Source organism: Polyodon spathula, chromosome 34, assembly GCF_017654505.1.
Source record: "Polyodon spathula isolate WHYD16114869_AA chromosome 34, ASM1765450v1, whole genome shotgun sequence".
NCBI classification, from domain to species: Eukaryota; Metazoa; Chordata; class Actinopteri; order Acipenseriformes; family Polyodontidae; genus Polyodon; species Polyodon spathula.
In genome coordinates, this window is record NC_054567.1 from 4,496,737 (window position 1) to 4,511,316 (window position 14,580).

Genomic DNA, 14,580 nt, shown 5'->3' on the forward strand with positions numbered 1-14,580 from the left:
TCTGGCAATTGCTGAAGGGGGAGGATAAAATGCAGAAAAAATACAATATCCACAATGTGTTCTTTTAATATATCTCACAAAAAAGGAAGTAGACAATGCAGATTTGGAAATTATATCAAATCATCCTCACATGAAAGATTATGGGGTTGTTGTAAGTATAGGCGCAGTGCAAATAATTGCGAATGTAAAATTCAAATTGCATTGCGGCCAGGCAATTATTTTGCACTGTGCCCTATGTAAACGTAAGAGTAATCCAAATTACTCAACACACACATATAATGCTTTGCAATTATGATAATGAGGGTCTCAATGAGCGCATCGCTCTATTTAGCGGCCACACTTGCAGAGTTAGGAGTACAGAGAGCAGTAGCTGCTGTGTGACATTTGTGGAACACGAAAATACAAACCAAAAGAAAAACATGTCAGAAGGCAGCAAAGTCCTTTTGGCGGAAAAATAAAATAAAAGTTTTCTGAGAACGAGCTGAGAGTTCTCATGGCTGAGGTCACAGCATGAAATGGGGTTATTTGGAAAAGCCTCAGCCAACATCAGCTATGGTAGTATCCTTAGGAAATGATATGCATTGGCCTGCCCTTTTTAGCATAACATCCAGAAATGTGCCTCGCACTCTGGAAAAGGTGGGCTGGGCTATCCCTCCAGACCTTCCAACTGTGAAAGAAACCAGAGGCTAAGTAGTGCAGAAAACACAGCACTTTCACATGTGCAGGGAAACCAGTCCCTAGACTGACGCTGGGGTCTAGCTCATCCCTCAATTCATCTATGAGGTCAAGGACGACCTGCGGAGTGAGATGATAACGCTTCATCACCACATCCTCAGGCATCCCAAACAAAGTGACCCTGGGATTGAATATGCAGAGTCTTCTTCATCTTGCACTTCTCCTCCGAACGTGTTCCTGCCTCTCCATAATAATAATAATAATAATAATAATAATAATAATAAAAAGACAGCCCTAATAATAAGAAAATAATAATAATAATAATAATAATAATAATACACGTCTAAAATGTTTTAAAAAATGAACAATAAAAGCAAAAAGTATCATTATCAAAAATAATGTATTGTTTAATCTCAAACTTGCAAACTACATTGTTACTACAACAAAACATGTTAAAATACACCAAGTCTGTGTCTGGCCTATGTCAGCATGCTTAAAATTATCAAAACTTTTAATAACTGCATTAAACAAATATGCATTACACGTATGCCTACCTTAAATGATGTTTTGTATTATTATTATTTACTAATGATTTATTAATGCCGAGAGTCACTTTCATCGCTCTTACTTATTAGCAGCTCATTAGGCTCAAGCTCCTCCTTATCTTGTGTATTCCACCAGTATGTATTACGTTTTGCAGTCAAATGAAGGTGTAATTAAACAAGACCCCAGCTACTGTGTTAACAGCCAGCCTGCTACAGCAGCTGTAACAATAAAGATGATGCAAACCTAATCAGAAACCAATAAACGGTCTGGATCCATGCTTCCGAAGTCCCCTTTAACCATAATATAGAATGAGTAAAGCCCCTTTCATACTGGCATGATGATACTATCTACCTGGGTCAGAACCTACTCGGGCAGAACCCAGTGTCAGGTACGCAATTTCACACTGCTTTTGATAAAGCAGGTTTGACCTGGGTGACAGACGCAAGTGGCTGTTTGTTATTGCGTCGGCTCACGGACAGCCGTCAAGGAACTTGGGTCAAAGCGTGTCAACCCACATCCTGAGGTGGGTAGAAGTGCCAGTGTGAAAGGGGCTTTAGTTGCTTTGCTTTAGGATGAATCAGTGTACTATTTTAATATATAATTTAAATAGAAAAATTAAGTAAAGCTAACCTTTACTGTGGAGGCTTACCCAAAAAAAGAAAAATTGAAAAGTCATCTGAAGTGTTCTGGTTTTTAATTTATTAGCATCAGTGATGTATGAAAAGTGTGTCATTGTGTCCCGTTAGCACATAGTGCTGCTGGAAAGAATGTCTCATTAAGAGTGTCAAAAGCAATGCCTCTTGCTGTACACAGATCCCAGATTAAAGAAGAAACACAGAGCTTCAAAGAAAGGAGATAGACTCTTTCAATATTGGGAGTACTGGCTCTATGATAAAAACAAGGAAAGAGAAACAAGGAGCACTTGCTTGAGTTTTTAACATAGGCAGAACATCCAGTAAAAGCAAGAACAAGGCACAGTACAAAATGAAACCCAGAAAGATGTGTGGAAAAGTGTCAAATTCGTCTATTGAAAGGTTAAACTGATAAGCTCTTAAACCCTGGCTGCAGTGAACTGAAAACCAGTCAAGTGTGATCAGCAGAAGGGACACATGCTAAACGGGCACTGTACTGTGTGTGCCAGAGAGAGCGAGAGAGAGAGAGAGAGAGAGAGAGAGAGAGAGAGAGAGAGAGAGAGCGAGAGTGAGAGAGAGAGAGAGAGACAGATAGGGGGGGAGAACATTGAAACTTCAACGGAGTAAGATTAAAGTCACAGTTTAACCCTGATGCAAATGACACAATCTCTCAAGAGCACATACTAATAGACGAAACATGCTTGAAACCATAGAACGAGCGGCATGCACTGCATCACGTTGTGATATGTGAGGAATGACACACAGATGCCTGCCTAATGCATTATTGTAGTGGCACAGATTCTTTTAACTGATGCTCAAGACCCTTACAGGGTAAGGATTAAGGACCCATCAATGAAAAACCTTGCACAGTACAGAATGTAAAAAAATACTGTAAGACTTAACTCACTGACCTCAAACCTGAAACAAGCTACAGCAATGATATGTGCATTGTCCAGATTTCTGGCAGAGTTATCTATATAGAGTACATTAGTTATATAGATTTAACAATGACCAGTGTGCAGTACTCAGTAAAACATGAGATTCCTAATGAAAAGTCTGCCTGCTTTTTGAGTGACCATTTCTGAAGCCTTTTTCTTTTTTAATGGACTGCTTAATTTTCTTTTGCTTGGTTGACTTGACATATGCACAGAATACATGCAGGAATGAATCAGTCATTCAGTGCGCGCACATTCTTAGTTTCCTATAAAAGTTCTCATTAGCTGCATCTTGTAGTGTATGTCAGTGGAAAGAGATTGCAGAACCTTGATTGGCACACTAGCTATGTTCCCATGAAAAAATTTTATTCGATAAATTTATGCTCTTAAAAAAGGAGTGACAAGTCCAATGGAAACAGGTTGAATTCCACAACTGTAATTGTTATTGAAGTTTCCAAAATATTCTTGACCTCAGCGAATTTCAAAAACTTCGATTCGCTACTACATGAAAATCAAGGTACCTTAATATGCATAAAACTACAGGAAACTAATATATTGGCATGAAAAGTAAGCACACGACCAAAAACCTCCCCCGCATGCTCCATGTAAGGGGAAGGCAGAGCTGTCTACTGACGGTGAACTTTTGCTTTGGTTGATAAAAGCTCCATCAAATAAAACAACAGTCACCCCATAAAAAGAAAACAGAATTACTGGTACTCATGAAACGGATACCGAGATGCTGCTGACTGTGAGGGTGTGCCGATGGGCTGTTGTTAAACAGGTAGGAGCTAGATCTCTATAAGCAAGATTACATGTCCCCTCTATGGAAAAGGTAAGTGCTTCCCGAAAGAGCAGCGCATATCAAGCATGAGCCTCAGGCCCCCGCTCCCCTTTCCACACAGACGACAGCGTGCCGTGACGCTGCTATCCAAAATGATACATCGCACTCGAGAAAACAACAAATGTATCAATTAAAATACAGATTTCATTCTCATGCCATTCCCTGATTCCTGGCAAGCAGATACACACAGATTGAATAAACAGTCATTTATGGGGTAGAGTTTTATCTGTCCATTTACAAATATTGGCTTTCCATAGACAATAAAATAAAAAGGTACAAAGTGCTGACATATGTTAATCAAGAGTGTGCATGTGATGCTGTCAGAATATAGTCCAAAATATAGTAGTCCAGGTAGCATTTACTGTGCAGTAGAAGTGAAAGCAAATTCATATAGCTGATAATTCACTGTGTTTAAACAGTAAAAGAATGGCAGCAGTGATTCATCACAAAAAGGTTACAGTATGAAGGTCACTCTTGAAATCAGGACTGTTGCAGTAAGAATACCTCTGTTAAGAAAGGGGAACGAGACTAAAAGGCTAAAATATGCACAAGAACACAGAAATTGGACTCTGTAACAATGGTCAAAGGTGCTTTGGACTGTTGATGGATGGACAACAGCATCTTTGCCTTCTGCCAGTTCTGTTGTCAGTTCAACACTTGTCTTCTTTCTATTCCTTAAGGATATTAACTTCAAGTATTGCTCATCCTTGTTAGACAGCTTTTTGGGTCTTCTAGTTCTGGGTTTGTCAATTACAGATGATGTTTCTCTGTACTTGTTAATTATGCTTTGGATACCACACCTTGAAAAACGAGTGATGCGAGCTATTGCACTCAATGTTTTTCCTTCTTTATGCAACTCAAGGTTGCTACAATGGTAGAAAACACCAGTGGAGGCTTTGAGTAAACTGCTGATGCTCATAATGCATCTAGTAGAAAAATACAACATGTCTAAGACTTTTGCACAGCAGTATATACTGTATATAGATATGTAATCCAGGGCTGGCAATAGAACATGAAACAAGCAATGTGATTGGTCGAGCAAGGTTCCAGCTGTCCGTATATTGGATGGATACGGAGTTGGAGCTTGCCAGCTGTGCCGTTTTGGTCAGTCAGTTAGCATCAGGACTAGTGGAAATAAATAACAGAGACAAGTTTTACAATGCAAGAAAATATGGAGTTGATGTTTTGGATCAGATGGCACGGACGTATTCTGTGAAAGCTGGCTCCCGACGGTGGCCTGTTCAGGTGTTTTACAATGTATTGGACCTAGCAGCCATCAACTGGTGAGTACTTTACAAAGAATGCACAGAGAAGAATTTACCAAGGAGAGAATGTATTTTACAGTTAGCACAGGAACTTTGCAAGAAGCATTTAGAACAGAGGGAGACTGCCAAGTGTGTACCCACAGCTGAAGCTGGCAACTCCACTGAGAGCCTCAAGAGATGCCAATGCCAGGTTGGCAAGTGCAATAAAAATAAATCTTCGGACAGCTGTGCCCTGTGCAGAAAGGCGGCGTGGAGAAGCTCATTGTCTGTATTGATTGGGAACAGCCTTAGACTCAAGGTAAAGGAATACCATTTTGTCGTAAAAAAGAAAAATAAATTAGCCTTTTTTTTTTTTGCTGTGCGCTTCTGTAAAATGTTTTCTAAGTTTATTTATCTATGTTGTTCAGTTGCTTTTGCACATCTGATAATAAACCAATTACTGCTGAAAAGTTAAATGTATTACTATCATTTCAGTTTTACAAATTGTTTTGATTTGTAAAATAAATGTTCATATGTATATACATAATATGCTTTGTTTTTTTCAGATGTTTATGTAACGTACTCAATAAAAAAATAAATAAATACATCTGACTGTCTCTCCTTTTGTTACACTATTTACAGTGTTTTGAATACAGCCGTCAGAAAGACCGCTATGGGGCTCCTAGGTATGAGTATATCTCCTGTCCTTCTAGTGATAAGGTACCTGTAGCCATTTTGTTTACATTTACAGATTAAATGGCAATGTGCAATTCAACACATCAAAAATAAATACTTACTTTTGCATGGTTCAATGAAATCAATTTGCTCAGCTTAACTTAGTGTGTATTTCAAAGTTATAAATGGAACTACTTTTGTGATCCCTTTATTGGCTTAAGGATATTTATTAAAGAAACTAACATTTTTGCCAGAAAAATTACTTCTTTTTTTCCCACTGTTTGACCTGGATTATAAATGCAATAAGGCTCTTCAGGGTGTTTCTATATGTTGAATATAGAGATGCCTTGGGGGTTGGAGGTTCGTCTCATGCTGCACAATGCCCCGAGGCATCCGTATATTCAACGTATACAGACACTCAGTTGGGCCTTATTGCATACACATATATTGTTCATGCTATTGATGTCTTTCTCAAAAATAGAATCATGAATAATAAATACAGAAATATATTTGAAAAACTTTAATATTCAATCCCAAGTGTGCTACGGGCAGCTCTGACTAACCTTGTGCACGGCTTTTCATATAGTGACAGCTCATTTACAATGTGTCTGTTACTCTGTCTGTCACTTTGACCCTATCTCTCATGGTTTATTAATGTCTTTTTCAATTTCTATCAACTGTGCCATACATATTAATTTATAAATCAAACGCAATTAATGAGCACGTTTATGACCATGTTGAGATTGAAATCAATTTGAAACGTATCTCTCTGTCAATTGTACTGCTCTGTCAGCCCTGGGGTTTCATGACTACAGTAAGCAGCTGCAAAATTAAACAAAAAAGAAATAAAATTTTAAAAAAACCCACTCTTCACCTTTTGTGAGATGAGAAACAATTGAACCAAGCCACCACTTTTAGTTTAATATTCGTGTTAATGGAGTAATATTGCATTTCTTAACATGTACAATACAGAGCTCTAGAGTGTGTCACCAGAATGACTGTACAGTACACTCAACAGGGAATTATAAAAATGAAAACAGCACCCAACCATCAACATCATTTAAAACTTTATGTATTCCTCTTGTATAAAGAACAATACCTAAGATTTAGTATCCATACTTACCCTGTTCAATCATATTTCATGCACATTAAATGCTTTGTTTCTTAATATTACAATATATTACAATTTAAATAGACATTGTAAATACTTGGCAGTGAAAGCAACCTTTCAAAGCTCTACATCAGTGGTTTCCTTTAATATGTTGTACTGGAGAGGCGCTATGAATTAAGAGACTGCTGTAAAACAAAGGTGTTCCAATTGGAACTGTGTGTGAGACTCACCATTAATACGTATTCTGTTTCAATGCCTCTTTTGCGTGAATGTTATAAAATATTGCAATCCGTCTGGCCTCTGAATGGTTGATTTGGGGATGTTACTGTTGGTTTCGGTTAGGGGACCCCAGAGGTAAGAGCCCTGTTTTGAGCTCTCCAGTGGCTGTATGCTGGAGCCCTATAAAAAAAGAGCTTGTTCCTGTTCTTGCACTTGTATTGTTTTGGCTTCTTCAATAAAGCTTTAGTTAGAGTTTAGTACTTTGTTGTTTTTGGCTTGGCCTTTCCTATTTCAAAGAATTGGTCTGTGGTGCCAGTTTGAGACGAGTGACCAAGAAAGTATGATTGTATTTCCCACAGTGCCACCTTAACCATCTCCTTCTAGGGTTAGTACACCAGCCATACAGAGGGCTCAACTGGCAAGAGGCTACACGTTGAAATTGATCTATTTTATTGGCCACACAAAGATCATGTTTTTCTCAGGAGCAGAGTCATGTACAGAGACTGTCAAATATTGCTGGACTACTGTTTAATAATATAATAATTACAATGGCAATGTGTGCAGTGTATAGAAAAGTAGCGTTGGAGGTTGGATAAAATGAAGCACTGTGAAATTTCATTTATTTTCTCAGAAAGGCACATCAAAGAAACATTGCCTGTGGTAATATGTAGAGCGTTTAGTCTTCTTGGGCTTTCGCCAACAAACAGTTTATTTTCCCCCAAAATACAGCTTAAAGGCGTCCTGGAAGCGCCATTTTAAATGCTGATTGAGGGTTATATGAATTTTGAAGAAAATGGTTTTAGTTTTGAAAACATTGAAACAAATTTTTCACTGTTGTCAATTTAATATTTTTATATGAGAACAAAGTATCAGGTTTTTTTTTCTCCAGCCTCAGATTTTATGCATTAATTTAATTTGCAAAAGTCCTTATCATTTGTTTTGTTTGCCTTTTTGCTAACAGCAGTTTTGTGTGTAAGGGAAATGCAACGAGGTCCCATGCACTTCAGAAGGATATTTAGAGAACACAGACAATAAGTCCACAGTTTAATGGTGACGTCACCACAGCTACTTGTTTATATTTGATTGAAAATTATATTATTTTACAGGTAATCCATATAAATGGAATAAAACATTCACATGTCGTTTAAAAATAAGTTACATAGAACAGTAATCATGTTTTTATCATTTAAATAAAAATACACATTGTTTAGTTACACGTAATTGAGCCTGCTTACGATCTATACAGTAAAGCTTTACCTATACAGTAAAGCTTTATTTAACAGTCACCGTTCCATGCAGGTTATAAGTCACATTTTACTACTACTAAAAATATTAATAATATTAATAATAATATGAACTTACGCTTGTCAAGCGACACCAGAGATTGGTTATGCCTCCATGATAGGAGTCGCTTGCCTAGTTGCTTGCCATTCAACTTGTTTTTTTGGTTGTCTGGGCAAACAGCAGATGGGTTTCGAAACATTTCTTTCAATATAGCTTACGCTTTACAACGCTTTGCTGTCAAGATGGCGAATAAAAAAATTCAAGGTTTGGCTCTGGATAACAAGAGCTGGAGGGGAGGGGCGGACTGTTCTCAGTTTTCGATATTAAAATGATTTGTGTTATCGTATATTTTGTATGTTTCAAACATATTCTACCATAGCACTTCTCTTACACGGTCTTGTACACTAGATATTCAGTACATATTTTACTGAAACACTACAGCCCTACTGCCCCAGTGCTTTGGATCTATACTCTGCTGCATACACGCAGCAGCGCCATATAGAGTTGCTATGTATAACGATTTGGTAGCAATACAATACAACAATATGCAGATCAAAATTTGCATGTGAGTGACATTTAATGTGTGATTTATAGTGTTCACATATTGTGAAAAAGTTTCTGTTAATATGAAGAAGAAAAAAAAACACACAGTGCTTGAACCTTCGAAGGTTTAAACCAATCTTTGAATTCCTCGCTAGCGAACGAACCTTCGAACACAGCCCTAGTTACCAACAGAACATGTACTCCTTATGTGGGTGATGATAATTAATCCCACCAGGGTGTCAGGAATCCAGTGTAAACACACTGTTGGAACAGAAAAGCACACAAAGAGAGAAATGACTGACAGGGAGGCAGATACAAGACAAAGCTAATTGCCACACAAAGGAAATGGGGTGTTGGTACAGAAAATAATTAGACAACATGAAACCTAAAACATGGTCAACAACATGGTCAACATTCATGACATGTAGAAGTTGATGACTAAAAGGAATGAAATAATTATTTTTAATGTCAACACTCAATTCTAAAAATTTACAAGAAACTGAAGACCAAAATGTTTTTCAACTTGAATTTACCTCAAAGTAAAAAAAAAAAATAATTAGCAGTGCACACACTGGAATTGAATGTATACAATTGCAAATTCCATATGAGAAATTAAGCAATCAAATCATTAACTTTTTGGTTAAATTACATTCCATCTTAATCTGTATACTGATGTCAAATCACTTTTTGGGCCAGATTCTCAAAGCCTTTTGCTCAAATCACCAATTCAGTCATTTTATTTTGGGGTTTGTGATTAGTCTAACATTGTTTATTATTTATTTTAGAAATGCAAACACATTTTTTTTTTTCTTATAGACACAAAGGTGCCGGTGTAAGGATACATGCAAAGTAGACATTAGTTGATTAATCAGTAGATTAATCCATGCAGATTATTAATAAAGGTAACAATACTATAACGGATGTCCTGCATAGTAATACTAAAAAATCAATAGAATCTAAAACAAATAAATAAATAAAAAAGCCAATGGGGAATTTGGTCTTTTTAAAAGCATTATTATTATTATTATTATTATTATTATTATTATTATTATTATTATTATTATTATTAGTTTAGTAGTATTATTATTATTATTAGTTATTAGTTTATTAGTATTATTATTATTATTATTATTATTATTATTATTATTATTATTATTATTATTATTATTATTTTAGTAAAGGAACACATTTTCACACATCGGTTGTTTCCATAGCTACATACTTAACTTCCTTGTTGTCCTTCTATAATATAGCAAAACCAGACGCACAGAAGAGATTAAGCATTCTGAATCTTGTTACAGGTACCCGAGAATACTGTGGCTATTGACAAGTGATTGCTTAATGCTGTCGTAGTCAGAAATCAGAGGAAGCAATTCCACATAATTAACTCTGTTTAAAGAAATGATGCCTTCATCAGTTCAGGTATTTCTGGTGTATACCTCAATTTCTTCTGAAAAAGTTCTTGAAAATTGATTCCCAACCAAATTGACTATAATGTCATTTTTTTATTTGTAAAAAGCAAATTGAAATATTTCTTCAAAGTTCTCAATATAATTCTCAATAACTGTCTCTATGATAGCAATATCGCACAAAATTTAGCTATGCCTACACCCTAACCTAACATATTTATGTCTCTGCTCACATATGATTGGACAGCTGTAAAACCAGGGCAGATTTTTTACTTTCCCATTGGTTAAACTTCCAATTATGCCCCGCCTCTGCTCACTAGTGATTGGACACCTGTAAAAACAGGGCTGATTTTTTACTTTCCCATTGGTTAAACTTCCAATTATGCCCCGCCTCTGCTCACTAGTGATTGGACACCTGTAAAAACAGGGCAGATTTTTGACTTTCCAATTGGTTAAACCTACTACAGACCTTCAACTATTTATGGTTGATTTAATTTTATATACCAAAATACAACTGCATGATTAAATTTGTAAAAACATGAATCTGAGAAGAACTATTTAGTTGATTAATCGTTCCAATTTGCGGGTGCAAAACACCCATATTTCTGCCAAAAAAAGTGTTTAGCTGGCAAAACATGGGACTTTAGTGGTCACTAAAAATGCGGCGTATGTAAAGAATGTTTTTCACCTAACGTTCTGCACCCACTATCAAATTAGGACTTTGCGATAAGTGACGAGGAGAGAAGGAACTTGAACTGCAAATCTACCTCCCAACCAGGAAGGGCACTAGGTAAGGTTGGTGGTACGCTTTCACAGAGAGCACGTAGTTGCAAGACTGCTAAACAAATCCATTGTTATCAGCTGTGGGGCATGTGGTGATTGGATAGAGCTTAGCACCGGGCTGGTCACAGGGAGGAGTCTGGCAGTACAAAGGGGATGCAGCTAAGTAACTACGGCCCCTTACACTGAATGGAATAGTGCGCTGGAGCATTATGTGTTTTTGTTTTGTTGTTGGCAGATGGAGAGCTGTGGGGAGCTGAAGCTATTAAAGCCAGCACATTCACCCGGAGCACCTGCACTGCCACACACCTGCAAACTGAACCTGCACCTGGAGCATATTCCCTTGCACACCTCTTCAACCCATGCACTGTTGGATTAGGGTACACTTTTTGTCTGGGGTCTGTAAACTCGTCGTTTTACCTTCTTACCATTGCTGGTAGTCAGGGTGCATTATTTATTAAAAATGGACTGTTATTTGGAAATATAGCTGCTTTTTGGACATTCTATTCTTACCACACCACTCACACCCTGACACCATCATTAATGAGTTTAAATGATATTGAAATGTATTCAAATGAAGAAAAGAGCATGGAATTGGGACAGGGATCTGGAATACTAAGCGAGAGCAAATGTTATAATAAGATTTAAGGATTTTGCATTGCACTTGGGCAATTGTTGACCCTCCAAAAACTTTACACCTTCTCCTATAAGGTGGAAACCATAGTAGAAGCAAGTAACTAGGCGCTGAATGAAATCACACACCTTCAGAAACCTGTCATTGGCCTGAGGATGGCTGCTGTGATGCACTGCCTGATACAGCGATGCTTGGCTCTTGTTGAGGACAGGCAGGAAAACCTTCAGAGGAGAAGGGCAAGATGGAGAAGACCCTGCGTATTCAAACCTAGGGTCACTTTGTTTGGAATGGATTTTCCTCTCCGTTTGCCTCTCTAGTGGTGTCAGCTGTGATGTGGATGGCGGCCTTCCTCTTGTTCCTGCTGCACACCTGTGCTGTGTTGCGAGCTTGTGTTCGCTTTTTTGTTTCTTCTAGGATTTCAACAGAAACATTAATTAGACTAACAAAATGAATGTTAATTAACAAGTTTCTTCTGTGTGCAAATAAAGCAGCAACACAGGATAACATAATAAGATTTAGGTTTTTATTTAGGGTTAATTGTACAATTCGGAAGCATGGAAGTGACTGTGCCAAGTCAGGGGGAAAGTCAAAGCTGATTAACCCCTATCATTGGAGGTCTCTGTTTCCAGAAGTCATTGTTTCTCAGCTGTTTGCAAACAAGATCACTCTCTGGACCCTTTCTCAAACTGAGACCATGCTCTAGGCTTGGTCAGGTGACCTTCAGGACACGGCCTGTATTAAGCTATTTTCAGTGGATGTTCTTCAAACATTATTCAAGCTTAGCAAAGCATAGTCAACTTTAATTATTAAGTATGTTCTCAGCTCTTTCATTTAAATTAGGAAAATACAACTGGGATTTTGAAGGAATACAAGGTGTATTTAAACCTTCAGCACCTCTGTTCTCTTTTTAAAAAAGAGCCATTCATCTCCAAAATATTTTCTCTGCAAGTCTGTATTTTTATTGAAAAGAAGTTTTATTGAAGTTTGTACAGCATTCTAAAACACAGATGGTTAATCTATTTAAGGAAACGCCATTTATGGGTCCATGTGACATGCAGCAGCATGGCTCCAGATTAGCTATATGCTAAAAATCTAGCTTCAAATCGATGATTATGAAACCATTAAATATCTTTGGACCATGAAACCAAGTGGCTGGCATCTTCCTCTTAGCTAATATAATATGTTTGAAAGCACCCCTGTTGTTATATGTAAGCATGCCTAAGTAGACTGCTTTGTAAATTGAATATGTATTGTGTTATAAACTGGGACAGATTCTTTGGTGTTGCATTTTGTTCTTATTATATTCACTGATATGTCCAGCCATTTGTTTCACACATATTCTTGTCTAGTAGTTATGAAAAATGAATAGCTGCCTACAATCTGTATTATGAGGACTATTATTATAGCAGTAGAACTGGGGATTTCAAGTTGGACAGAATCGATATAATAAGACTTTACTTTTTAAGGCTCTGCACAGCTCAGCCTCCTGCCTCCACTGAATAAAACTGACACCAACCTGCCAACAGTTCTGTTTCACGAAGCATTTTGATGCATCGAAGCAGGACTAATAATCTCACTCCACTGATCCAGCTGCAACCAGATCACATGTTCTACTGTATATTGGCCTGCTATTGCTAATAATAGGCACTTCAAGAAAACATAATTTAAAGACTTTATTCAGAAAAAAATGAGTGTGACTGTAAATGAAAAGGAAAGCATTGTAATTGCTGGCACAGCAAAGCTTCATCAGTATTGTCTTCTTAAACGTGTCTTGATCCACACGTGGATGAGTGCAGTAAATTCACTGCCACGCTCAGCGCACATTTTTATCGTTGGATTTCACATGGCGTTATCAAGGATGGGACTCACAATACAGCCCTTGGTTAGTTTTCCTTTCATTCCTGCAGCTTTCAGCTCTGAAAATTGAACGTTTATGTCAATGGTTTTGTTTTTATTAGTTGTTATACAGCCTATATTTTTTTTCTCTTAATTTGATCTTGATTGTTATGCTATTTCACTGAAAATTCTGCTCACAGTAGCGAAGGTAAAGATGTCCTTTTGTTCACTTGATTTTGACTCAAGGTTTTAACTGAAGTGATTAATGTGTCAGTTTGTCCCTGAAGAATGAGCTGTTACTGTATATCTTAATGGGCTTTTTAAATCAGAAATCTGAAAATACAAATAAAATAACACAGCAATCACTACTTAATTACGTTAATGTTATAAAACCAGCAGTAACAACTGACTGTAGGTGCGAGTAAAACAAAGAGAATTCACCACTGTAGTGGCACACATGTTAACCCTTAATAGCTCAGCAATGGTAGGGGGTAGAATGATTTGCTATGCAACATAAACATTGTCTCTTTAAATCTTTAAATGGTCTTTCAATAAGATTAGTACTTTAAAAGAATAAAAGGGGGGTGGGGGTGGTAAAAACATAACAATTTCTCCAGTGTGCAGTACAAATTATAATGTAATTTTCAGCAGACCAGGAGACCTGTAATACCTGCAGCTATAGCACTCAATGTCGAGGCAGCTGTCTCTGCTGACTTCATATCCTATGGTGGTTAGAATTTGATTGGATTTCTAATTTTTAAGTAAGTTTTATTTTTAATGTCAAAATATGCTGGATGCTAACTCTTTGACGCAACGCACTCAGTGTGAAAAGACCTTTAATCCTGATAGGTCTGTATTCTGCAGCACAAAAAGTGAACTTTTAGCTTTATGGATGTGTAGAGACAAACACCTGATGTTAATGACGAGTCATCAATTAGATTTGATTGGTAAATGTGATGAATTAGCTATTACAACAGTTCATATTACCTGCTCATGTGTAGTTTACTTTGAGTTGGGATCACAAGTCTTTGAAGATTCTGATCAATGTGCATTAAAGATTGTTGAATGACAATATATATATTTTTTTTTTTCTCACCCAAACTAAGCTGTATTAATAACAATCAAAGTTGTTATAATCATGGAAAACACTAGTGGAGGCTTTGAGTAAATTGTTGATGCTCATAACATCCATATATTGTAACTCCTGAATGTGTCT